This window comes from Heptranchias perlo, unplaced genomic scaffold (assembly GCF_035084215.1).
Source record: "Heptranchias perlo isolate sHepPer1 unplaced genomic scaffold, sHepPer1.hap1 HAP1_SCAFFOLD_62, whole genome shotgun sequence".
Taxonomy (NCBI): Eukaryota; Metazoa; Chordata; class Chondrichthyes; order Hexanchiformes; family Hexanchidae; genus Heptranchias; species Heptranchias perlo.
Genome location: NW_027139644.1, coordinates 2,855,913 through 2,881,863, shown reverse-complemented (window position 1 = coordinate 2,881,863; position 25,951 = coordinate 2,855,913). Strand labels below are relative to the sequence as shown.

At 52.0% G+C, this 25,951-nt stretch overlaps 1 protein-coding gene across 2 annotated transcripts in view; it reads left to right on the top strand.

Annotated features, from left to right (window-relative positions):
• The first annotated feature begins 209 nt into the window (after nucleotides 1-209).
• LOC137317446 (NACHT, LRR and PYD domains-containing protein 3-like) overlaps nucleotides 210-25,951 on the top strand; it is a 71,608-nt gene continuing 45,866 nt past the window's right edge. For both annotated transcript variants that reach the window (XM_067980789.1, XM_067980791.1), the window contains exons 1-2: nucleotides 210-413; nucleotides 7,481-7,647. The gene's annotated coding sequence lies outside the window, so the exon portion shown is untranslated. The remainder of the gene's footprint in view (nucleotides 414-7,480; nucleotides 7,648-25,951) is intronic.

Sequence of the window (25,951 nt, the reverse complement as noted above, 5' to 3'; positions counted from 1 at the left end):
GTGAAGGTTCTCCCACAGTGCTGTGAGGAGGCGAGGTTCTATTCTATTGGTTCATAACAAGCGGGTGTGGGGCTGTGTGTGGAACCAGGCCCTGATTGGCGGGTGGGGTTATCAATCACTTGTTTTGAACCAATGGAAGGGGCGGACTCAATGAGCGGCAATCATTTCTGCAGCGAGTGAAAGTGTCGATTAGATTCTCCTTCACACCGTCAGGATTGGTCTCATTTTCTGCCCCGCCATAATTAGATCTCCCGGTGAATGACGGAGTGATTGAGAAAAGCCCACAGCTGGAATTAAACAGGGATTGTAGACTAAGGGACAACAGCAGGCGAATCAGCACAAGATTGTGAGATCAGCAACCAGAAAGAACCCTTCCGATTCAAAGAGCTTCCATCGATCGACTGGGGAGAAAGGTAAGAGAAAGTCCCATTTACTCAGATAAACACTGGTCCTGTGGACAGTCCACAAAGGTTACAAGCTAATGGGGAAATGGTGAGAATGAGACTGGGAGAGTCTGATCACAGAGTACAATTATCCAGCATGAGGCCGTGCAATGAAACGTGAAGTGAGATCAGTTTCTGTCTCAAAGCACACAGTCACAAATGAATCTTGTGTGTGTTTTAGAGTGAAGGGGTTTGATCTAAGAGGTGACTCCAGTCTGAGGCAGTGCCGAGCAGATATGCAATGTCTCCCCGCCACCAGCACCAACTGTGAATGAACCCACCTTTATGGTCCCCATAATATCAATATTACACTGTATTAATGTAGTACCAGTCAGTGTTACCGAATTCAAATATATTTCATATCCAACTATCAAAATCAATCATCTTACAATTCTGAACTGGATACTGGATTTAACTTAATGTTATTTCCCATCAGTAAATCTATTTCTGGATTTTAGAATTGCAGTTGAATTAAATGACAGTTTACATATAAACTGGTGATAAAATGATACGTAAATCGTATTCGAATAATGCTTTAAGCAGAAAATATAATCACTGTCTTTCAGCCCTTTTAAACACGAACTGGAGTTTCCAGAAATGTTGTTTATCCAAACTTTGTAACATTCCAGATGTATAAAGAATGTGACGATCAGATGTTTTGCCATCGAATTCAGTATTGTGGCAGTAATTTAAATGGCCACTGCTAACAGTTACATGTTTAGATGGTTTATGACAATCTGATTTTCAGAGCAGATGGGGTCTGTTTTTAATAATGTGACTGTTTGATCCTTCTGTCGATGCGGTGCTGCTTAATGTTCTGTCGAGCTCGAACTGACGGTACATTCACTAAATTCCCAGTATCAGGTCTCGTGGTGTAAAAAAATCTTTATTGGAATGGCAGCTTCGTGGTTAGAAAAAGTGTCTGAATGTTTAGGGTTAATCTTCATCTTAACTAAACTCTAAACACGATGGTGGTTTTTGTCATTTCCGTTTCAGTTATTTTCCATGAGTGATTTCCTCTACTGCCATGGTAACAATCTGTCAGATCTCAGTACAAGAGGTGTTGGTTCCAAATTATGTCCGAAAGACCATGAAACATTCAGTGTAAACTCTTCTCTATATATTCAGACCATGAAACGGGACACCCAAATTTCTCTGAACACCAACGTTCAATAGTTTCTTACGATTTAAAAAATATCCTGTTTTTCTTTTCTTCCGACCAAAGTGAATAACCTCACATTTCTCCATCTGCCACCTTCTTGCCCACTCACTTAACCTGTCTATATCTCTTTGCAGACTCTTTGTGTCCTCCTCACAGCTTACTTTCCCACCTACCTTTTATCGTCAGCAAAATTGGAGACATTACACTCGGCCCCTTCATCTAAGTCATAGAATCGTTGCAACACAGAGGGAGGCCATTCGACCCGTCGACCATGCGCCGAATCTATGCAAGAGCAATCCAGCTAGTCCCACTCCCCTGCCCTATCCCCGGAGCCCTGCAATTTTTGTTCCCTTCAAGTATTTATCCAATTCCCTTTTAAAGGCCATGATTGAACCGGGGCGGGCCCAGAGAGAGAAGTATGAGTGAGAGTGGAGGGTGGAGGATGTGAGCGATGGTGAAGGGAGGGGGGTGTAAGTGACTGTGGTGGGAGGACGATGTGAATGATGATGGAGGGAGTGGGATATGTGAGAGAGGGTAGAGGGAGTGGGATGTGTGAGTGACGGTGGAAGGAGGGGGATGTATGAGAGAGGGTGGAGGCAGGGAAATGTGTGAATGAGGATGAAGGGAGGTGGATGCGTGATTGAGGGTGGGGGTTGGGGGATGTGAATGAGGGTGGAGGTATGGCGATGGGAGTGAGGGTGGAGTGAGAGGATGTTTGAGTGAGGGTGGTGGGAGAGGGTATGAGTGAGGGTAGAAGGGTGGATGTGTGTGAGGCTGGATGGAAGGGGTTGTGAGTGAGTTTGGAGGGAGGGGATGTGAGTGAGTGTATTGCGAAGAGGATGTATGACTGATGGTGGAGTGTGGGGGATGTGTAAGTGAGGGTGGAGTGTGGGGTATGAGTGTTCGAGGGTGAAGGGAGGGGGATGTGAGTGACAGTGGAGGAAGGGTGATGTGTGAGTGACGGTGGAGCGAGATGAAAGTGTGAGTGTGGGTGGTGTGAGGGGTATGTTTGAGTGAATGTGGACTGAGGGTGATGTGTGAGTGAAGGTGGAGGGATGGTGATGTGAGTGAGGATAGAGGTAGGGCAATGTAAGTGAGGTTGGGGGTGTGGGTTTTGAGTGAGGGTGGAGGGAGGAGGATGTTTGAATGAGGGTGAATGGAGAGGAATGTGAATGAGGGTGGACGGAGTGGGGTGTGTGAGTGACGGTGGAGGTAGAGGGATGTGAATGAGAGTGGAGGGAGGGCCATGTGAGTGAGGGTGGAGGAAGGGACGTGTGAGTGAGGGTGCAGGGTGGTGGATGCGTTATTGTGGGTGGAGGGAAGAGGATGTGAATTAGGGTAGAGGAATTGTGATGTGTGAATGACAGTGGAGAGAGGGTGCTGTCTGAGTGAGGGTGGAGTGATGTGGATGTATGAGTGAGAGTGGAGGAAGGGGGATGTGAGTGAGGGTCGACGACGTGGGATGTGTGATTGAGGTTAGAGGGATGATGAGTGAGTGAACATGGATATAGAGGGATGTGAATGAGGGTGGAGGGAGGGGATGTGAGTGAGTATGGAGGGAAGGGGTTGCGCGTGAGGGGGAGGGAGTGGGATGTGTGAGTGAGGATGGTGGGAGAGGGATGTGTGAGTGTCAGTGGAAGGAGATGGATGTGTGAGTGATGGTGGAGGGTGGGCCGTGTGTGAGTGAGGGTGAGGTGACGGGATGCGATTGCGGGCGGAGGCAGACGATGTGTGAGTGAGTTTGGAGGGAGGTGGATGTGTGATTGACTCAGGATGGATGAGTGGTGGGAGGAGGATTTGTGAGTGAGGATGGAGGGAGGGTTAGGAGTGAATGATGGTAGAGAAAGGAGGATGTGTGAGTGAGGGTGGAGGGCGGGGAATGAGTGAATAAGGTTGGAGGAATGGTGTGTGTTTGAGTGTGCAGTTAGTGGGATGATTGTATAAGGGTGGAGGGATGGGATTTATGAGTGAGGGTGGATGGGGATGTGTCAGTGAGGGTGGATGGAGGGCGATGTGAGCGAGGTTGGTGGTAGGTCAATGGGAGTGAGGTTGGAGGGCGGCGATGTGAGTGAGGGTGGATGGTGGGGTCTGACTGAGGGTGGGATGTTTCAGTTAGGGAGGAGGGAAGAGAATGTGAATGAGGATGGAGGGTGTGGGGTGTGTGAATTAGGGTGGAGGGAATTTGATGTGTGAGTGAGCGTGGAGTGAGGGGGATGTGTGAGTGAGGGTGGAAGGAGAGGGATGTGTGAGTTAGGGTGGAGGGAGTGGAATGTGAATGACTGTGAGGGGATATGAGTGAGTGTGGAGGGAGGGGATGTGTGAGTGAGGTTGGAGAGAGGATGACGTGAGTGAGGGTGGAGCGAGGTGAATATGTGATTGATGGAGGAGGGACGGGGAAGTATATGTGAGGGTAGAGGGAGGTGGATGTGGGTGAGGGTGGGCTGTGTGAGTTAGAGTGGAGGGAGGAGTATGTGAATAAGGGTGGACGGAGTGGGATATGTGAATTAGGGTGGAGGGAGGAGTATGTGAATAAGGGTGGAGGGAGTGGGATATGAGAATTAGGGTGGAGGGAGGAGTATGTGAATAAGGGTGGAGGGAGTGGGATGTGTGAGTTAGGGTGGAGGGAGGAGTATGTGAATAAGGGTGGAGGGAGTGGGATGTGTGAATTAGGGTGGAGGGAGGAGTATGTGAATAAGAGTGGACAGAGTGTGATGTGTGAGTCAGGGTGGAGGGAGGAGTATGTGAATAAGAGTGGACAGAGTGGGATGTGTGAGTTACAGTGAAGGGAGGGGAATGTGTGAGTGAGCGTGGAGTGACGGTGATGTCTGAGTGAGTGTGGAGGGAGGGGGATGTGTGAGTGAGGGTAGTGGGAGTGGTTATATGAGTTAGGATGGAGGCATGGAGATGTGAATGAGGGTGGAGGGAGGTGGATATGTGAGTGAGTGTTGTGGAAGGGGGTTGTGTGTGGGGGGTGGCGTAGGTAGGGAAATGTGTGAGTGCCTGTGAAGTGAGGGGGAAATGTGAGTCAGGGTGGAGGGAGGGGGATGTTCATGAGGGTGCAGTAACGGTGATGTGAGTGAGAAGGGAGGGAAGGGAATGTGAGTGAGGGTGGAGACAGGAGGATGTATGATTGAGCGTGGAGGGAGGGGAATATGAGTGAGGGTAGAGGGAGGTGAATTTGAGTGAGAAGGGAAGGAGGCGGATGTGAATGAGGTTGATAGGAACGATGTGAGTGAGTGTAGATGGAGGAGTTTGTATGTGATGGTGGAAGCACGGGGTTGTGAGTGAGGCTGGAGGGAGGCAGAAGTGTGAGTGAGAGTGGAGGGAGGGGATTGTGTGTTATGGTGGAGGGAGGGGGATGTGTGAGTGAGAGTGGAGGGAGGGTGTTATGAGTCAGGGTGGAGGGAGCAGGATGTGTGTGAGGGTGGAGGGAGTCGTATGTGAGTGAGGCTGGACGGAAGTGGATGTGAGTGAGAGTGGGGTGAGGGGGATGTGAAAGAGGATGGAGGGATAGGGATATGAATGCGTGTTGAGGGAGGGTGATCTGAGTAAGAGTGGAGAGAGGGGCATGTGCTTGAGGGTGGAGTGAGGGGGATGTGTGTGAGGGTGGATGGAAGTGGATGTGAGTGAGTGTGGAAGGAGTGGGATGTGAATGAGTGTTGTGGGAGGGTGAGGTGAGTGAGAGTGGAGGGAGGAGATGTGAAACAGGGTGGAGGGATGGGGATGTGGTTCAGGGTGAGGGTGCAGGGAGGGGGATGTGTGCGAGGGTGGAGGGAGGGGATGTGTGTGAGGGTGGAGGGAGGTGGTGTGTGTGAGGGTGCAGGGAGGGGGATGTGTGCGAGGGTGGAGGGAGGGGATGTGTGTGAGGGTGGAGGGAGGTGGTGTGTGTGAGGGTGGAGGGAGGTGGTGTGTGTGAGTGTGGAGGGAGGGGGATGTGTGTGAGGGTGGAGGGTGGAGGATGTGAGAGACGGTGGAGGGATAGGGATGTGGGTGACTGTGGAGGGAGAGGCACGTGAATGAGGGTGCACGGAGGGTCATGTGAGTGACTGTGTTGTCCCTCTCTCTGGGCCCGGGAACGTGTGGCAGCTCCAGGGAGTGTGCTTGTGGCTCAGATAAATCTCCCCCTCCCTGAACCCCGGGCTTCAGTCAGTGAGGAGCTGCACTCCCGCACTCTCCGCCCGGTCTCACTGCCTGGTATCACCGCCCGGTCCATCCCCTGGGTCACCTCATAAGAACATACAAAATAGGAGCAGGGCTGGGCCATCCGGCCCCTCGATCCTGCTCCGCCATTCAATAAGATCATGGCTGATCTTCAACCTCAACTCCACTTTCCCGTCTGATCCCCATATCCCTTGAGTCAATTACAGTCCAAAAATCTCTCAATCTCAGCCTTGAATATACTCAACGATTGACCATCCACAGCCCCCCGGGGAAAAAGAAATCCAAAGGTTCACAACCCTCTGAATGAAGAAATTTCTCCTCATCTTATTCCTAAAAGTCTGACCCCGTATCCTGAGACTATGCCCCCTTGTTCTAGACTATCCAGCCAGGGGAAACAACCTCTCAGCATCGACCCTGTCAAAACCCCTCAGAATCTTATATGATTCAATAATATCACCTCTCATTCTTCTAAACTCCAGAGAGTATCGGCCCATTCTACTCAATCTCTCCTCATAGGACAACCCTCTCATCCCAGGAATCAATCCAGTGAACCCATCTTGCACTGCCTGTAAGACAAGTATATCCTTCCATAGATAAAGAGACCAAAAGTGTACACAGTACTCCAGGTGAGGTCTCATCAAAGCCCGATACAATTCTCGGAAGAATTCCTTACTCTTGAACTCCAACCCCCTTGCAATAAAGGCCAAAATGCTATTTGCCTTCATGATTGTTTGCTGTACCTGCATGTTAACTTTCTTTGTTTCTTGTACGAGGACACCTCTGAACGCTAAAATGTAACATTTTCTCACCATTTAAAAAATATTCTGTTTTTCTTTGCTTCGGACAAAAGTGAATAACCTCACATTTCCCCACATTATACTCTATCTGCCATATTTTTGCCCACTCACTGAAGCTGTCTATATCACTTTGCAGACTCTTTGTGTCATCCTCATTGCTTACTTTCCCACCTAGCTTTGTATCGTCAGCAAACTTGGATACACAGCACTCGGTGCCTTCATCTAAGTCATTAATATAGATTGTAAATAGCTGAGACCCCAGCACTGATCCTTGTGGCACTCCACTGGTTACAGCCTGCCAACCTGAAAATGACTCGTTTATCCCGACTCTCTGTTTTCTGTTCGTGAACCAATTCTCAATCCTCAATATTAGCCCAACCCAATGAGCCCTTCTCTTGTGTAACAAACTATTGTGTGGCAATTTATTGACTGCCTTTTGAAAATCGAAATAAGCAACATCCGCTAGTTCCCCTTTATCTACCCTGCTCGTGACATCCTCAAAAAACTCCTACAGAGATTCGCATAGGCGAGTGACTTCCGCCCGTTCTATTATTTTTTTATTCGTTCATGGGATGTGGGCATCGCTGGCGAGGCCAGCATTTATTGCCCAGCCCTAATTGCCCTTGAGAAGGTGGTGGTAAGCCGCCTTCTTCAACCGCTGCAGTCTGTGTGGTGAAGGTTCTCCCACAGTGCTGATCGGAAGGGAGGTTCTATTCTATTGGTTCATAACAAGCGGGCGTGGGTCTGTGTGTGGGACCAGGCACTGATTGGCGGTGGGGTTATCAATCACTTGTTTTGAACCAATGGAAGTGGCGGACTCAATGAGCGGCAATCATTTCTGCAGCGAGGGAAAGTGCAGATTAGATTCTCCTTCACACCGTCAGGATTGGTCTCATTTTCTGCCCTGCCATTATTAGATCTCCCGGTGAATGACGAAGTGATTGAGAAAAGTCCACAGCTGGAAGTAAACAGGGATTGTAGACTGAGGAACAACAGCAGGTGAATCAGCACAGGATTGTGAGAGCAGCAACCAGAGAGAACCCTTCCGATTCAAAGAGCTTCCGCAGATCGACTGGGGAGAAAGGTAAGAGAAAGTGTCATTTCCTCAAATGAACACTGGTCCTGTAGACAGTCCACAAAGGTTACAAGGTAAAGGGGGAAATGGTGAGAATGAGACTGGGAGAGTCTAATCACCGAGTACAATTATCCAGCATGAGGCAGTGCAATGAAATGTGAAGTGAGATCAGTTTCTGTCTCAAATCACACAGTCACAAATGAATCTTGTGTGTGTTTTAGAGTGAAGGGGTTTGATCGAAGAGATGACTCCAGTCTGATGCGGAGCCCATCAGGTTTAAAGTGTCTCCCCGCCCCCAGCACCAACTTGGAAAGAACCCACCTTTCTTGTCTCCATAATATCGATATTATACTGTGTTTTAATGTAATGCCAGACAGTGTTACTGAATTCAAATATATTTCATATCCATCAAAATCAACCATCTTACAATTCTGAACTGGATACTGGGTTTTGCTTAATATTATTTCCCATCAGTAAATCTATTTCTGGATTTCACACTTGCAGTTGAATTAAATGATTATCATTTAAATATAAACTGGTGATAAAATGATACGCAAATCTTATTTAATGGATTGTAAAAATTCTTCCAATTGATTATTTTGTGTGTTGTCAGAATAATGTGCTGGGTGATCACCTGATCCAGCCTCTGCCGAGGGTTCTTTTTAATAAACTGAGAGCGATGTTTGTCCCCATACAATCCAGATTCATTTCCGTGCTCTTTGATTCGATAGAAGTGTTCAAAATCATGGCGATTTAGATGAAGTAAATAAAGTGAAACAGTTCCCATTGGCGGAAGGGTCAAGAACCAGATGACACACATTTCAGGTGCTTGGCGAAAGAACCAAATGCAGTGAGTTTAATGGTCTGGAATGCGCTGCCTGACAGGATGGTGGAAGCAGATTCAAAAGCGAATTGGATAAATTGTGCAAGGGAAAATATTTGCAGGTCTACGTGGAAAGAGCGGGGGAATGGGATTAAATGTAATGCTCTGACTAAGAGCCGGCACAGGCTCGATGGCCTGAATGGTCTCCTTCGATGCTGTAATCATTCCGTTATTCTATCCAATTCCTTTTTCAAGTTACTATTGAATCTGCTTCCACCACCCGTTCAGGTAGTCCAGTCCAGATCATAATATCTGGCCACATCAAAATGCAAATCTCTTCATCTCCCCCCGCCTGCTTCTTTTGTCAATTATCTTAAATCTGTGTCCCCTCGTTATCGACACATATTAATCTTAAAAGCCTTTTTCTAACCATCCGTTTATCGATTTATAATTATGTTTAATCTAACTTAACAGGTATAAATAGAGGACCGTGTTTTCAAAATATCAGTGAGAGACAGGCCCTTGAGATTAATGTACAAGTCTGGCGTGTCATGTAACTTTCATATTACAAAGCGATCATAAATAATACCGTTGTTAAGAAATGGCGGGGTGATAATATGTTTTTGAAAAACAAGCATAATTGCAGCGACACAAAGTTCAAAACACTTTTTTTCCATTTGGCAGCTGTAAGTTGCCAGCGAGCTCAAGGAACGGAAACGAGATCTGTTGCATTGCCCGTCTCTGCTGACAACGGTTTGTAAACTGGAGAGTGGGGGGTAAAGTAGATCTGCTGCATCGCCCCCCTCTGCTGACTGAGGTTTGTAAACTGGAGAATGGGGGGTAAAGTAGATCTGCTGCATCGCCCCCCTCTGCTGACTGAGGTTTGTAAACTGGAGAATGGGTGTAAAGTAGATCTGTTGCATCGCCCCCCTCTGCTGACTCAGGTTTGTAACCTGGAGACTGGGGGGTAAAGTAGATCTGTTGCATCGCCCCCCTCTGCTGACTGAGGTTTGTAACCTGGAGACTGGGCGGTAAAGGAGATCTGTTGCATCGCCCCGCCTCTGCTGACTGCGGTTTGTATCCTGGAGACTGGGGGGTAAAGTAGATCTGTTGCATCGCCCCACTCAACTGACTGAGGTTTGTAACCTGGAGACTGGGGGGTAAAGTAGATCTGTTGCATCTCCCCCCTCTGCTGACAGCGGTTTGTAACCTGGAGAATGGAGGGTAAAGTAGATCTGCTGCATCGCCCCCCTCTGCTGACAGCGGTTTGTAACCTGGAGACTGGGGGGTAAAGTAGATCTGCTGCATCGCCCCCCTCTGCTGACTGCGGTTTAAAACCTGGAGACTGGGGGGTAAAGTAGATCTGTTGCATCGCCCCGCCTCATCTGGCTGCGGTTTGTTTCCTGGAGACTTGGGGGTAAAGTAGATCTGTTGCATCGCCCACCTCTGCTGACTGAGGTTTGTAACCTGGTGACTGGGGGGTAAAGTAGATCTGTTGCATCTCCCCCCTCTGCTGACTGAGGTTTGTAACTTGGAGACTGGGGGGTAAAGTAGATCTGTTTCATCGCCCCACTCTGCTGACTGTGGTTTGTAACCTGGAGACTGGGGGGTAAAGTAGATTTGCTGCATCGCCCCCCTCTGCTGACTGAGGCTTGTAACCTGGAGATTGGGGGGTAAAGTAGATTTGCTGCATCGCCCCCCTCTGCTGACTGCGATTTGTAACCTGGAGACTGGGGGGTAAAGTAGATTTGTTGCATCGCCCCCCTCTGCTGACTGAGGCTTGAACCTGGAGACTGGGGGGTAAAGTAGAGCTGTTGCATCGCCCTCCTATGCTGACAGCGGTTTGTAACCTGGAGAATGGGGGGGTAAAGTATATCTGTTGAATCGCCCCCCTCTGCTGACTGCGATTTGTAACCTGGAGACTGGGGGGTAAAGTAGATCTGTTGCATCTCCCCCCTCTGCTGACTGCGGTTTGTAACCTGGAGACTGGGAGTTTAAGTAGATCAGTTGCATCGCCCCCCTCTGCTGACTGAGGTTTGTAACCGGGAGACTGGGGCGTAAAGTAGATCTGTTGCATCTCCCCCCTCTGCTGACTGAGGTTTGTAACTTGGAGACTGGGGGGTAAAGTAGATCTGTTTCATCGCCCCACTCTGCTGACTGTGGTTTGTAACCTGGAGACTGGGGGGTAAAGTAGATCTGTTGCATCGCCCCCCTCTGCTGACTGAGGCTTGTAACCTGGAGATTGGGGGGTAAAGTAGATCTGCTGCATCGCCCCCCTCTGCTGACTGAGGTTTGTAACCTGGAGACTGGGGGGTAAAGTAGATCTGTTGCATCGTCCCCCTCTGCTGACAACGGTTTGTATCCTGGAGACTGGGGGGTAAAGTAGATCTGTTTCATCGCCCCACTCTGCTGACTGTGGTTTGTAACCTGGAGACTGGGGGGTAAAGTAGTTCTGTTGCATCGCCCCCCTCTGCTGACTGAGGCTTGTAACCTGGAGATTGGGGGGTAAAGTAGATTTGCTGCATCGCCCCCCTCTGCTGACTGAGGTTTGTAACCTGGAGACTGGGGGGTAAAGTAGATCTGTTGCATCGCCCCCCTCTGCTGACTGCGATTTGTAACCTGGAGACTGGGGGGTAAAGTAGATTTGTTGCATCGCCCCCCTCTGCTGACTGAGGCTTGAACCTGGAGACTGGGGGGTAAAGTAGATCTGTTGCATCGCCCTCCTCTGCTGACAGCGGTTTGTAACCTGGAGAATGGGGGGGGGGGGGTAAAGTAGATCTGTTGCATCGCCCCCCTCTGCTGACTGCGATTTGTAACCTGGAGACTGGGGGGTAAAGTAGATCTGTTGCATCTCCCCCCTCTGCTGACTGCGGTTTGTAACCTGGAGACTGGGAGATTAAGTAGATCAGTTGCATCACCCCCCTCTGCTGACTGAGGTTTGTAACCTGGAGACTGGGGGGTAAAGTAGATCTGTTGCATCTCCCCACTCTGCTGACTGAGGTTTGTAACTTGGAGACTGGGGGGTAAAGTAGATCTGTTTCATCGCCCCACTCTGCTGACTGTGGTTTGTAACCTGGAGACTGGGGGGTAAAGTAGATCTGTTGCATCGCCCCCCTCTGCTGACTGAGGCTTGTAACCTGGAGATTGGGGGGTAAAGTAGATCTGCTGCATCGCCCTCCTCTGCTGACTGAGGTTTGTAACCTGGAGACTGGGGGGTAAAGTAGATCTGTTGCATCGCCCCATTCTGCTGACTGAAGTTTGTAACCTGGAGACTGGGGGGTAAAGTAGATCTGTTGCATCGCCCCATTCTGCTGACTGAGGTTTGTAACCTGGAGACTGGGGGGTAAAGTCGATCTGTTGCATCGCCCCCCTCTGCTGACTGAGGCTTGTAACCTGGAGATTGGGGGGTAAAGTAGATTTGCTGCATCGCCCCCCTCTGCTGACTGAGGTTTGTAACCTGGAGACTGGGGGGTAAAGTAGATCTGTTGCATCGCCCCCCTCTGCTGACTGCGATTTGTAACCTGGAGACTGGGGGGTAAAGTAGATTTGTTGCATCGCCCCCCTCTGCTGACTGAGGCTTGAACCTGGAGACTGGGGGGTAAAGTAGATCTGTTGCATCGCCCTCCTCTGCTGACAGCGGTTTGTAACCTGGAGAATGGGGGGGGGGGGGTAAAGTAGATCTGTTGCATCGCCCCCCTCTGCTGACTGCGATTTGTAACCTGGAGACTGGGGGGTAAAGTAGATCTGTTGCATCTCCCCACTCTGCTGACTGAGGTTTGTAACTTGGAGACTGGGGGGTAAAGTAGATCTGTTTCATCGCCCCACTCTGCTGACTGTGGTTTGTAACCTGGAGACTGGGGGGTAAAGTAGATCTGTTGCATCGCCCCCCTCTTCTGACTGAGGCTTGTAACCTGGAGATTGGGGGGTAAAGTAGATCTGCTGCATCGCCCTCCTCTGCTGACTGAGGTTTGTAACCTGGAGACTGGGGGGTAAAGTAGATCTGTTGCATCGCCCCATTCTGCTGACTGAGGTTTGTAACCTGGAGACTGGGGGGTAAAGTAGATCTGTTGCATCGCCCCATTCTGCTGACTGAGGTTTGTAACCTGGAGACTGGGGGGTAAAGTCGATCTGTTGCATCGCCCCCCTCTGCGGAATGGGTCGATATGAGGAAGAGGTTTCTGATACTTTGCCCCGAGACGCCACTTGCAGTGTCTGATCCAACCAGTGATATGGACACGTGTCTTCTGGGAATTTAACTTGTTCAGGTCCAGTCTGTGTCGGGTTTTAGAAGTTGTTGATGGTTCTAGGTTGGGTTTCATCATCCTGCCGCTTGTCCCCTACACACAAAATACACACAGATACTCAGTCACTCACTGATATACAGAGGCATCGTCTCTCTCACACACGTTCACTCAGAGTCACTCACTGATATACAGAGGCATCCTCTCTCTCACACACGTTCACTCAGAGTCACTCACTGATATACAGAGGCATCGTCTCTCTCACACACGTTCACTCAGAGTCACTCACTGATATACAGAGGCATCCTCTCTCACACACTCACTCCGAGTCACTCACTGATATACAGAGGCATCCTCTCTCTCACACACACTCACTCATTCACTGATATACAGAGGCACCCTCGCTCACACTCACTCATTCACTGATAGACAGAGGCATCCTCTCTCTCACTCTCACTCACTGATATACGCACACATCCTTTCTCACTGTGTCTCTCACACGGTACCCTGCCATTGTGTGGTGACCCAGTGCCTTCCCCAAAGTGTTTGATACTGTATCATTACCCGTGTGTTTCACTCCAAACCCAATGACATTATATAGGAACAGGAGGAGGCCGTTCAGCCACTCGAGCCTGTTACACTGGAATTGGGGGAGGCCGTTCAGCCCCTCGAGCATGTTACACAGGAACAGAAGGAGGCCGTTCAGCCCCTCGAGCCTGTTACACAGGAACAGGAGGAGGCCATCCGGCCCCTCGAGCCTGTTACACAGGAACAGGAGGAGGCCATTCAGCCCCTCGAGCCTGTTATACTGGAACAGGAGGAGGCCGTTCAACCCCTCGAGCCTGTTACACCGGAACAGGGGGAGTCCGTTCAGCTCCTCGAGGTTGTTTCACAGGAAAAGGAGGAGGCCATTCATCCCCTCGATCCTTTCCCGCCATTCTATTAAATCGTAACCGATCTGTACTTCAACTTCCTATCACCTCAACACACCTAATAAAAGGGTAGATTTGATTCCCTGTTACTTTGTACTGAAAACAGAATCTTACTCTATTGGGGAAACTGGAAACCAGGGACACAGACAGACTAAGTGAGTGAGGACAACTGTGGGAGATGGTGTTTAATGTGGGCAAGTGTGAGGTCATCCACTTTGGATCAGAAAAAGACAAATCGGAATATTTTCTGAATGGGAAGAGTGTGGGAACTGTGGATGAGCAGAGAAATTTAGGGGTCCAAGTACACAAATCTCTAAAACCCAGTGGGCAGGTACACGAAGTGATCAAAAAGACTAATGTAATGTTGGCCTTTATCTCAAGGGCTGGAATATGAAGTGGAGGAAGTTATGTTACATCTTTCCATAGCTCTGGTTAGAGCCCTTCGAGAGCTCGATCAATCAATGAGGTAGATTTTAAGGAGCGTCTTGAAGGAGGAGAGAGAGGCGCAGAGGTTTAGCGAGGAAATTCCAGAGCTTGGGGTCCAGGCAGCTGAAGGCACGGCCGCCAGTGGTGAAGCAATGGAAATGGGGGGATCGGCAAGAGGCGAGATTTGTAGGAGCGCATAGATCGCGGAGGGTTGTAGGGCTGGAGGAGGTTACAGAGATGGGGAGGGGGGAGGGTCGTGCAGGGATTTCAAAACCAGGATGAAAATTTTAAAATGGAGGCGTTCCCAGACCGTGAGCCAATGTAGGTCAGTGAACAAAGCGGGTGATGGGTGAACGGGACTTTGTGCGAGTTCTGACATGGGCAGCAGAGTTTAGGATGTTTATGGAGGGTGGAAGATGGGAGGACGGGCAGAAGAGTATTGGAATAGTGGAGTCTGGAGGTGAGAAAGGGATGGATGAGTCTGATTAACCGTCTGATTCACACTCCCGCCAGGGGGAGGATGGCGGTGGATTGAGATGATGGCGGTGGATTGAGATGATAGCGGTGGATGGGGACCGGTTGATCTTCTCCAGGGGGAGAATGGCGGTGGATTGAGATGATGGCGGTGGATGGGTACCGGTTGATCCTCTCCAGGGGGAGGATGGCGGTGGATTGAGATGATGGCGGTGGATGGGGACCGGTTGATCGTCTCCAGGGGGAGGATGGCGGTGGATTGAGATGATGGCGGTGAATGGGGACCGGTTGATCCTCTCCAGGGGGAGGATGGCGGTGGATTGAGATGATGGCGGTGGATGGCGACCGGTTGATCTTCTCCAGGGGGAGGATGGCGGTGGACTGAGATGATGGCTGTGGATGGGGACCGGTTGATCTTCTCCAGGGGCAGGATGGCGGTGGATTGAGATGATGGCGGTGGATGGGGACCGGTTGATCTTCTCCAGGGGGAGGATGGCAGTGGATTGAGATGATGGCGGTGGATAGGGACCGGTTGATCCTCTCCAGGGGGAGGATGGCGGTGGATTGAGATGATGGCGGTGGATTGAGATGATGGCGGAGGATAGGGACCAGTTGATCGTCTCCAGTCCCCTGGATTCTTCCATCAGTCAGGTCGCGACCCCGCCGGATTGCTGACATCACACAAGCGCGCTGCATCCGGGCCCGCGCTGAGTCGGTGAAACGGCCGAAAGGGTTTAAAAATCTGGAGACACGTGACCCTTTCTGTGGTCGGTCAATCAAATGAGAGAGGGCGGTGCCTGTGGGGGAGGCGTTCATTTGTCCCGAGTGTGCAGTGCGCAGACCCTGCCCCGGAAGGGCCCCGGGGGAGGAGTCAGTTGGGGATGACAGGGGGACGGACTTGTCAATCGGGTTTGATCCAATAGGGACAAAATCTATGGGGGGAGTTGGAGAATGAGAGAGAGCCCCTGACATTAATCAGTGATGGGTGGGGGGAGGGGGAGAATGAGAGAGAGCCACTTACTTCAATCAGTGATGGGTGGCGGGAGGGGGGAGGGAGAATGGGAGAGAGCCACTCACTTCAATCATTGATGAGTGGGGGAGGGGTTAGAGGGAGAATGAGAGAGCCCCTGACATTAATCAGTGATGGGTGGGGGGAGGGGGAGGGGGAGAGGGAGAATGAGAGAGAGCCCCTTACTTTAATCAGTGATGGAGGGGGGAGCGGGAGAATGAGAGAGAGCCACTGACTTGAATCAGTGATGGGCGGGGGGAGGGGGAGAGGGAGAATGAGAGAGACACCATTACTTTAATCAGTGATGGGTGGAGGGAGAGGGAGAATGAGTGAGAGCCCCTTACTTTAATCAGTGATGGGTGGAGGGAGAGGGAGAGGGAGAATGAGTGAGAGCCCCTTACTTTAATCAGTGTTCGGTGGAGTGAGGGGGAGAGGGCGAATGAGAGAGAGCCCCTCACTTTAATCAGTGATGTTTGGGGGGAGGGGGAGAGGGAGAATGAGAGAGCCCCTTACCTTAATCAGTGATGGATGGGGGGAGAGGGAGAGGGAGAATGCGAGAGAGCCCCTTACTTTAATCAGTGATGGTTGGGGGGAGAGGGAGCGGGAGAATGAGCGAGAGCACCTTCCTTTAATCAGTGATGGGTGGGGGGAGAGGGAGAATGAGAGCGAGCCCCTTAATTTAATCAGTGATGGGTGGGTGGAGAGGGAGAGGGAGAATGAGAGAGAGCCCCTCACTTTAATCAGTGATGGGGGAAGGGTGAGAGGGAGAATGAGAGAGAGCCCCTTCCCTTAATCAGTGATGGGTGGGGGGAGAGGGAGTGGGAGAATGCGAGAGAGCCCCTTACTTTAATCAGTGATGGGTGGGGGGAGGGTGAGAGGGAGAATGAGAGGGAGCCCCTCACTTTAATCAGTGATGGGTGGGGGGAGAGTGGAGAGGGAGAATGAGAGAGAGCCCCTTACTTTAATCAGTGATGTGTGGGGGGAGTTGTGGATGGAGAATGAGAGAGAGACCCTTACTTTCATCAGTGATGGGTGGGGGAGGGGGCAGAGGGAGTATGAGAGCGAGCCCTGAACTTTCATCAGTGATTGGCGGGGGGAGGGGGAGAGGGAGAATGAGAGAGAGCCCCTCACTTTAATCAGTGATGGGGGAGGGGTGAGAGGGAGAATGAGAGAGAGCCACTAACTTTAATAAGTGATGTGTGGGGGAGGGGGGAGAGGGAGAATGAGAGAGAGCCCTCAACTTTAATCAGTGATGGGGGAGTGGTGAGAGGGAGAATGGGAGAGAGCCCCTTACTTTAATCAGTGATGGGTGTCGGGAGGGGGAGAGGGAGAATGAGAGAGAGCCCCTGACTTTAATCAGTGATGGGTGGGGGGAGGGGGAGAGGGAGAATGAGAGAGAGCCCCTGACTTTAATCAGTGATGGGTGGGGGGAGGGGGAGAGGGAGAATGAGAGAGAGCCCCTTACTTTAATCAGTGATGGGTGTCGGGAGGGGGAGAGGGAGAATGAGAGAGAGCCCCTGACTTTAATCAGTGATGGGTGGGGGGAGGGGGAGAGGGAGAATGAGAGAGAGCCCCTGACTTTAATCAGTGATGGGTGGGGGGAGGGGGGAGATTGAATGAGAGAGAGCCCCTTCCTTTAATCAGTGATGGGTGGGGTGAGTTATGAGGGAGAATGAGAGAGAGCCCCTTACTTTAATCAGTGTTGGGTGGAGGGAGGGGGAGAGGGAGAATGAGAGAGAGCCCCTAACTTTAATCATTGATTGGCGGGGGGAGAGGGAGAGGGAGAATGAGAGAGAGCCCCTTACTTTAATCAATGATGGGAGGGGGGAGAGGGAGAATGAGAGAAAGCCCCTTACTTTAATCACTGATGGGTGGGGGGAGGGGGAGAGCGAGAATGAGAGAGAGCCCCTTACTTTAATCAGTGATGGGTGGGGGGAGAGGGAGAGGGAGAATGAGAGAGAGCCCCTTACTTTAATCAGTGATGGGTGGTGGGAGGGTGGAGAGCGAGAATGAGAGAGAGCCCCTTATTTAATCAGTGATGGGCGGGGGGAGGGGGGAGGGGGGAGGGGGAGGGGGTAGAGGGAGAATGAGAGAAAGCCCCTTACTTTAATCAGTGATGGGTGGGTGGAGGGGGAGAGGGAGAATGAGAGAGAGCCCCTTATTTAATCAGTGATGGGTGGGGGTAGGGGAGAGGGAGAATGAGAGAGAGCCTCTTACTTTAATCAGTGATGGGTGGGGGGAGAGTTAGAGGGAGAATGAGGGAGAGAGCCCCTTACTTTAATCAGTGATGGGTGGGGGTAGAGGGAGAGGGAGATTGAGAGAGAGCCCCTTACTTTCGTCAGTGATGGGTGGGGGGAGAGGGAGAGGGAGAATGAGAGATTGCCCCTTAATTTAATCATTGATGGGCGGGGGTTGGAGGGAGAATGAGAGGGAGCCCCTTACTTTAATCAGGAATGGGTGAGTGGAGGGGGGAGAGGGAGAATGAGAGAGAGCCCCTTACTTTAATCAGTGATGGGTGGGGGGAGGGGGAGAGGGAGAATGAGAGAGAGACCCTGACTTCAATCAGTGATGGGTGTGGGGAGGGGGAGAGGGAGAGTGACAGAGTGCCCCCTACTTTAATCAGTGATGGGCGGTCGGAGGGGGAGAGGGAGAATGAGAGGGAGCCCCTTACTTTAATCAGCGATGGGCGGAGGGAGAGGGAGAATGACAGAGAGCCCCTCACTTCAATCAGTGATGGGCGGGGGGAGAGGGGAGAGGGAGCCCCTTACTTCAATCAGTGATGGGCGGGGGGAGGGGGGAGAGGGAGAATGAGAGAGAGCCCCTGAAATTAATCAGTGATCGGTAGGGGGAGAGGGAGAATGAGACAGAGCCCCTTACTTTCATCAGTGATGAGTGGGGGGAGAGGGAGAATGAGAGAGAGCCCCTTACTTTTTTCAGTGTTGGCTGGGGTGGGGAGAGAGGGAGAATGAGAGAGAGCCCCTTACTTTAATCAGTGATGGGTGGGGTGAGGGGGGAGAGGGAGAATGAGAGAGAGCCCCTCACTTTAATCAGTGATGGGTGGGGGGAGAGGGGAGTGGGAGAATGAGAGAGAGCCCCTTACTTTCATCAGTGATGGGTGGGGGGAGAGGGAGAGGGAGAATGAGAGAGAGCCCCTTACTTTCGTCAGTGATGGGTGGGGGGAGAGGGAGAGGGAGAATGAGAGAGTGTCACTTAATTTAATCATTGATGGGCGGGGGTTAGAGGGAGAATGAGAGGTTGCCCCTCACTTTAATCAGTGATGGATGGGGGGAGAGTGGAGAGGGAGAATGAGAGAGAGCCCCTTACTTTAATCAGTGATGTGTGGGGGGAGTTGTGGATGGAGAATGAGAGAGAGACCCTAACTTTCATCAGTGATGGGTGGGCAGGGGGCAGAGGGAGTATGAGAGCGAGCCCTTAACTTTCATCAGTGATTGGCGGGGGGAGGGGGAGAGGGAGAATGAGAGAGAGCCCCTCACTTTAATCAGTGATGGGGGAGGGGTGAGAGGGAGAATGAGAGAGAGCCACTTACTTTAATAAGTGATGGGTGGCGGAGGGGGGAGAGGGAGAATGAGAGAGAGCCCTCAACTTTAATCAGTGATGGGGGAGGGGTGAGAGGGAGAATGGGAGAGAGCCCCTTACTTTAATCAGTGATGGGTGGGGGGAGGGGGAGAGGGAGAATGAGAGAGAGCCCCTGACTTTAATCAGTGATGGGTGGGGGGAGGGGGGAGATTGAATGAGAGAGAGCCCCTTCCTTTAATCAGTGATGGGTGGGGTGAGTTATGAGGGAGAATGAGAGAGAGCCCCTTACTTTAATCAGTGTTGGGTGGAGGGAGGGGGAGAGGGAGAATGAGAGAGAGCCCCTTACTTTAATCATTGATTGGCGGGGGGAGAGGGAGAGGGAGAATGAGAGAGAGCCCCTTACTTTAATCAGTGATGGGTGGTGGGAGGGGGTAGAGGGAGAATGAGAGAAAGCCCCTTACTTTAATCAGTGATGGGTGGGGGGAGAGGTAGAGGGAGAATGAGGGAGAGAGCCCCTTACTTTAATCAGTGATGGGTGGGGGTAGAGGGAGAGGGAGATTGAGAGAGAGCCCCTTAATTTAATCAGTGATGGGCGGGGGTTGGAGGGAGAATGAGAGGGAGCCCCTTACTTTAATCAGTGATGGGCCGTCGGAGTGGGAGAGGGAGAATGAGAGGGAGCCCCTTACTTTAATCAGCGATGGGCGGAGGGAGAGGGAGAATGACAGAGAGCCCCTCACTTCAATCAGTGATGGGCGGGGGGAGAGGGGAGAGGGAGCCCCTTACTTCAATCAGTGATGGGCGGGGGGAGGGGGCAGAGGGAGAATGAGAGAGAGCCCCTGAAATTAATCAGTGATCGGTAGGGGGAGAGGGAGAATGAGACAGAGCCCCTTACTTTCATCAGTGATGGGTGGGGGGAGAGGGAGAATGAGAGAGAGCCCCTTACTTTAATCAGTGATGGGTGGGGTGAGGGGGGAGAGAGAGAATGAGAGAGAGCCCCTCACTTTAATCAGTGATGGGTGGGGGGAGAGGGGAGAGGGAGAATGAGAGAGAGCCCCTTACTTTCGTCAGTGATGGGTGGGGGGAGAGGGAGAGGGAGAATGAGAGATTGCCCCTTAATTTAATCAGTGATGGGCGGGGGTTAGAGGGAGAATGAGAGATGGCCCCTTACTTTAATCATTGATGGGCGGGGGTTGGAGGGAGAATGAGAGGGAGCCCCTTACTTTAATCAGGAATGGGTGAGTGGAGGGGGGAGAGGGAGAATGAGAGAGAGCCCCTTACTTTAATCAGTGATGGGTGTGGGGAGGGGGAGAGGGAGAATGAGAGAGAGACCCTGACTTCAATCAGTGATGGGTGGGGGGAGGGGGAGAGGGAGAATGAGAGAGAGACCCTGACTTCAATCAGTGATGGGTGTGGGGAGGGGGAGAGGGAGAATGAGAGGGAGCCCCTTACTTTAATCAGTGATGGGTGGGGGGAGGGGGAGAGGGAGAATGAGAGAGAGACCCTGACTTCAATCAGTGATGGGTGTGGGGAGGGGGAGAGGGAGAATGAGAGGGAGCCCCTTACTTTAATCAGCGATGGGCGGAGGGAGAGGGAGGATGACAGAGAGCCCCTCACTTCAATCAGTGATGGGCGGGGGGAGAGGGGAGAGGGAGCCCCTTACTTCAATCAGAGATGGGCGGGGGGAGGGGGGAGAGGGAGAATGAGAGAGAGCCCCTGAAATTAATCAGTGATCGGTAGGGGGAGAGGGAGAATGACACAGAGCCCCTTACTTTCATCAGTGATGGGTGGGGGGAGAGGGAGAATGAGAGAGAGCCCCTTACTTTTTTCAGTGTTGGCTGGGGTGGGGAGAGAGGGAGAATGAGAGAGAGCCCCTTACTTTAATCAGTGATGGGTGGGGTGAGGGGGGAGAGGGATAATGAGAGAGAGCCCCTCACTTTAATCAGTGATGGGTGGTTGGAGAGGGGAGAGGGAGAATGAGAGAGAGCCCCTTACTTTCATCAGTGATGGGTGGGGGGAGAGGGAGAGGGAGAATGAGAGAGAGCCCCTTACTTTAATCAGTGATGGGTGGGGGGAGAGGGAGAATGAGAGAGTGTCACTTAATTTAATCATTGATGGGCGGGGGTAAGAGGGAGAATGAGAGGTTGCCCCTTACTTTCATCAGGAATGGTTGAGTCGAGGGGGGAGAGGGAGAATGAGAGAGAGCCCCTTACTTTAATCAGTGATGTGTGGGGGGAGTTGTGGATGGAGAATGAGAGAGAGCCCCTTACTTTCATCAGTGATGGGTGGGGGAGGGGGCAGAGGGAGTATGAGAGCGAGCCCTTAACTTTCTCAGTGATTGGCGGGGGGAGGGGGAGAGGGAGAATGAGAGAGAGCCCCTCTCTTTAATCAGTGATGGGGGAGGGGTGAGAGGGAGAATGAGAGAGAGCCACTTACTTTAATAAGTGATGGGTGGCGGAGGGGGGAGAGGGAGAATGAGAGAGAGCCCTCAACTTTAATCAGTGATGGGGGAGGGGTGAGAGGGAGAATGGGAGAGAGCCCCTTACTTTAATCAGTGATGGGTGGGGGGAGGGGGAGAGTGAGAATGAGAGAGAGCCCCTGACTTTAATCAGTGATGGGTGGGGGGAGGGGGGAGAATGAATGAGAGAGAGCCCCTTCCTTTAATCAGTGATGGGTGGGGTGAGTTATGAGGGAGAATGAGAGAGAGCCCCTTCCTTTAATCAGTGATGGGGGAGGGGGAGAGGGAGAATGAGAGAGAGCCCCTTACTTTAATCAGTGTTGGGTGGAGGGAGGGGGAGAGGGAGAATGAGAGAGAGCCCCTTACTTTAATCATTGATTGGCGGGGGGAGAGGGAGAGGGAGAATGAGAGAGAGCCCCTTACTTTAATCAATGATGGGAGGGGGGAGGGGGGAGGGGGAGGGGGTAGAGGGAGAATGAGAGAAAGCCCCTTATTTAATCAGTGATGGGCGGGGGGAGGGGGGAGGGGGAGGGGGTAGAGGGAGAATGAGAGAAAGCCCCTTACTTTAATCAGTGATGGGTGGGTGGAGGGGGAGAGGGAGAATGAGAGAGAGCCCCTTACTTTAATCAGTGATGGGTGGGGGTAGGGGAGAGGGAGAATGAGAGAGAGCCTCTTACTTTAATCAGTGATGGGTGGGGGTAGAGGGAGAGGGAGATTGAGAGAGAGCCCCTTACTTTCGTCAGTGATGGGTGGGGGGAGAGGGAGAGGGAGAATGACAGAGAGCCCCTCACTTCAATCAGTGATGGGCGGGGGGAGAGGGGAGAGGGAGCCCCTTACTTCAATCAGTGATGGGCGGGGGGAGGGGGCAGAGGGAGAATGAGAGAGAGCCCCTGAAATTAATCAGTGATCGGTAGGGGGAGAGGGAGAATGAGACAGAGCCCCTTACTTTCATCAGTGATGGGTGGGGGGAGAGGGAGAATGAGAGAGAGCCCCTTACTTTAATCAGTGATGGGTGGGGTGAAGGGGGAGAGGGAGAATGAGAGAGAGCCCCTCACTTTAATCAGTGATGGGTGGGGGGAGAGGGGAGAGGGAGAATGAGAGAGAGCCCCTTACTTTCATCAGTGATGGGTGGGGGGAGAGGGAGAGGGAGAATGAGAGAGAGCCCCTTACTTTCGTCAGTGATGGGTGGGGGGAGAGGGAGAGGGAGAATGAGAGAGTGTCCCTTAATTTAATCATTGATGGGCGGGGGTTAGAGGGAGAATGAGAGGTTGCCCCTTACTTTCATCAGGAATGGTTGAGTCGAGGGGGGAGAGGGAGAATGAGAGAGAGCCCCTCACTTTAATCAGTGATGGATGGGGGGAGAGTGGAGAGGGAGAATGAGAGAGAGCCCCTTACTTTAATCAGTGATGTGTGGGGGGAGTTGCAGAGGGAAAATGAGAGAGAGAGACCCTTACTTTCATCAGTGATGGGTGGGGGAGGTGGCAGAGGGAGTATGAGAGCGAGCCCTGAACTTTAATCAGTGATTGGCGGGGGGAGGGGGAGAGGGAGAATGAGAGAGAGCCCCTGACTTTCATCAGTGATGGGTGGGGGGAGAGTGGAGAGGGAGAATGAGAGAGAGCCCCTCACTTTAATCAGTGATGGGTGGGGGGAGAGGGAGAGGGAGAATGAGAGAGAGCCCCTTACTTTAATCAGTGATGGGTGGGGGGAGAGGGAGAGGGAGAATGAGAGAGCACCTTACTTTAATCAGTGAAGGGTGGTGGGAGGGGAAGGCGGAGAGGGAGAGGGAGAATGAGAGAGAGCCCCTAACTTTAATTTGTGATGGGTGGTGGGAGGGGGAGAGGGAGAATGACAGAGTGTCCCCTACTTTAATCAGTGATGGGTGGGGGGGGGAGGGGGAGAGGGAGAGGGAGAATGAGAGAAAGCCCCTGACTTTAATCAGTGATGGGTGGGGGGAGAGGGAGAATGAGAGAGAGTCCCTTACTTTAATCAGTGATGTGTGGGGGGAGTGGGAGAGGGAGAATGAGAGAGAGACTCTAACTTTATTCAGTGATGGGTCGGGGGAGGGGGGAGAGGAAGAATGAGAGAGAGCCCCTTACTTTATTCAGTGATGGGTTGGGGGAGGGGGGAGAGGAAGAATGAGAGAGAGCCCCTTACTTTAATCAGTGATGGGTCGGGGGAGAGGGAGAATGAGAGAGAGCCCCTTACTTAAATCAGTAATGGGTGGGGGAGGGGAGAGAGGGAGAATGAGAGAGAGCCCCTGACTTTAATCAGTGATGGGTGGGGGGGAGGGAGAATGAGAGAGAGCCCCTGACTTTAATCAGTGATGGGTGTGGGGAGCGGGAGAGGGAGAATGAGAGAGAGCCCCTTACTTTCATCAGTGATGGGTGGGGGAGGGGGAGAGGGAGAATGAAAGAGTGCACCCTACTTTAATCAGTGATGGGTGGGGGCAGTGGGAGAATGAGAGAGAGCCCCTTACTTCAATCAGTGATGTGTGGGGGGAGTGGGAGAGGGAGAATGAGAGAGAGCCCCTGACTTTAATCAGTGATGGGTGGGGGGAGGGGGGAGAGGGAGAATGAGAGAGAGCCCCTTACTTTCATCAGTGATGGGTCGGTGGAGGGGTGAGAGGAAGAATGAGAGAGAGCACCTTCCTTTCATCAGTGATGAGTGGAGGGAGGGGTCAGAGGAAGAATGAGAGAGAGCCCATTACTTTAATCAGCGATAGGTGGGGGAGGGGGGAGAGGGAGAATGAGAGAGAGCCCCTGACTTTAATCAGTGATGGGTCGGGGGCGGGGTGAGAGGAAGAATGAGAGAGAACCCCTTATTTCAATCAGTGATGGGTCGGGGGAGAGGGAGAATGAGAGAGAGCCCCTTACTTAAATCAGTAATGGGTAGGGGAGGGGAGAGAGGGAGAATGAGAGAGAGCCCCTGACTTTAATCAGTGATGGGTGGGGGGGAGGGAGAATGAGAGAGAGCCCCTGACTTTAATCAGTGATGGGTGTGGGGAGGGGGAGAGGGAGAATGAGAGAGAGCCCCTTACTTTCATCAGTGATGGGTGGGGGAGGGGGAGAGGGAGAATGAAAGAGTGCACCCTACTTTAATCAGTGATGGGTGGGGGGAGTGGGAGAATGAGAGAGAGCCCCTTACTTTAATCAGTGATAGGTCGGGGGAAGGGGGAGAGGAAGAATGAGAGAGAGCCCCTTACTTTAATCAGTGATGTGTCGGGGGAGAGGGAGAATGAGAGAGAGCCCCTGACTTTAATCAGTGATGGGTGGGGGAGGGGGAGAGGGAGAATGAAAGAGTGCCCCCTACGTTCATCAGTGATGGGTGGGGGGAGAGGGAGAATGAGAGAGAGCCCCTTACTTTAATCAGTGATGGGTAGGGGGAGGGGGGAGAGGAAGAATGAGAGAGAGCCCCTTACTTTAATCAGTGATGCGTGGGGGGAGGGGGGAGGGAGAATGAGAGAGAGCCCCAAACTTAAATCATTAATGGGTGGGGAGGGGGAGATGGAGAATGAGAGAGAGCCCTTTACTTTAATCAGCGATGGGTGGGGGAGGGGGAGAGGGAGAATGAGAGAGAGCCTCTTACTTTCATCAGCGATGGGCGGTGGGAGAGCGAGAATGACAGAGAGCCGCTTACTTCAAACAGTGATGGGTGGGGGGAGAGGGGAGAGGGAGAATGAGAGGGTGCCCCTTTCTTTAATTAGTGATGGATGGGGGGAGGGGGAGGGGGAGGGGGAGAGGGAGAATGAGAGAGAGCCGCTTACTTTAATCTGTGATGGGCGGGGGGAGGGTGGGGAGGGAGAATGAGAGAGAGCCCCTTACTTTATTCAGTGATGGGTAGGGGGAGGGGGAGGGGTAGGGGGAGAGGAAGAATGAGAGAGAGCCCCTTACTTTAATCAGTGATGGGTAGGGGGAGGGGGAGAGGGAGAATGAGAGAGAGACCCTTACTTTCATCAGTGATGGGTGGGGGAGGGGGAGAGGGAGAATGAGAGAGAGCCCCTTCCTTTCATCAGTGAATGGCGGGGGGAGAGGGAGAATGAGAGAGAGCCCCTGACTTTAATCAGTGATGTGTGGTGGAGAGGGGAGAGGGAGAATGAGAGAGAGCCCCTTACTTTATTCAGTGATGGGCGGTGGGAGGTGGAGTGGGAGAGGGAGAATGAGGGAGAGCCCCTCACTTTAATCAGTGATGGGTGGGGGATGAGGGGAGAGGGAGAATGAGAGAGAGCCCCTTACTTTAATCAGTGATGTGTGGGGGGAGTAGGAAAGGGAGGATGAGAGAGAGCCCCTTACTTTATTCAGTGATGGGTCGGGGGAGGGGGGAGAGGAAGAATGAGAGAGAGCCCCTTACTTAAATCGGTGATGGGGAGGGTGAGAGGGAGAATGAGAGAGAGCCCCTTACTTTAATCAGTGATTGGTC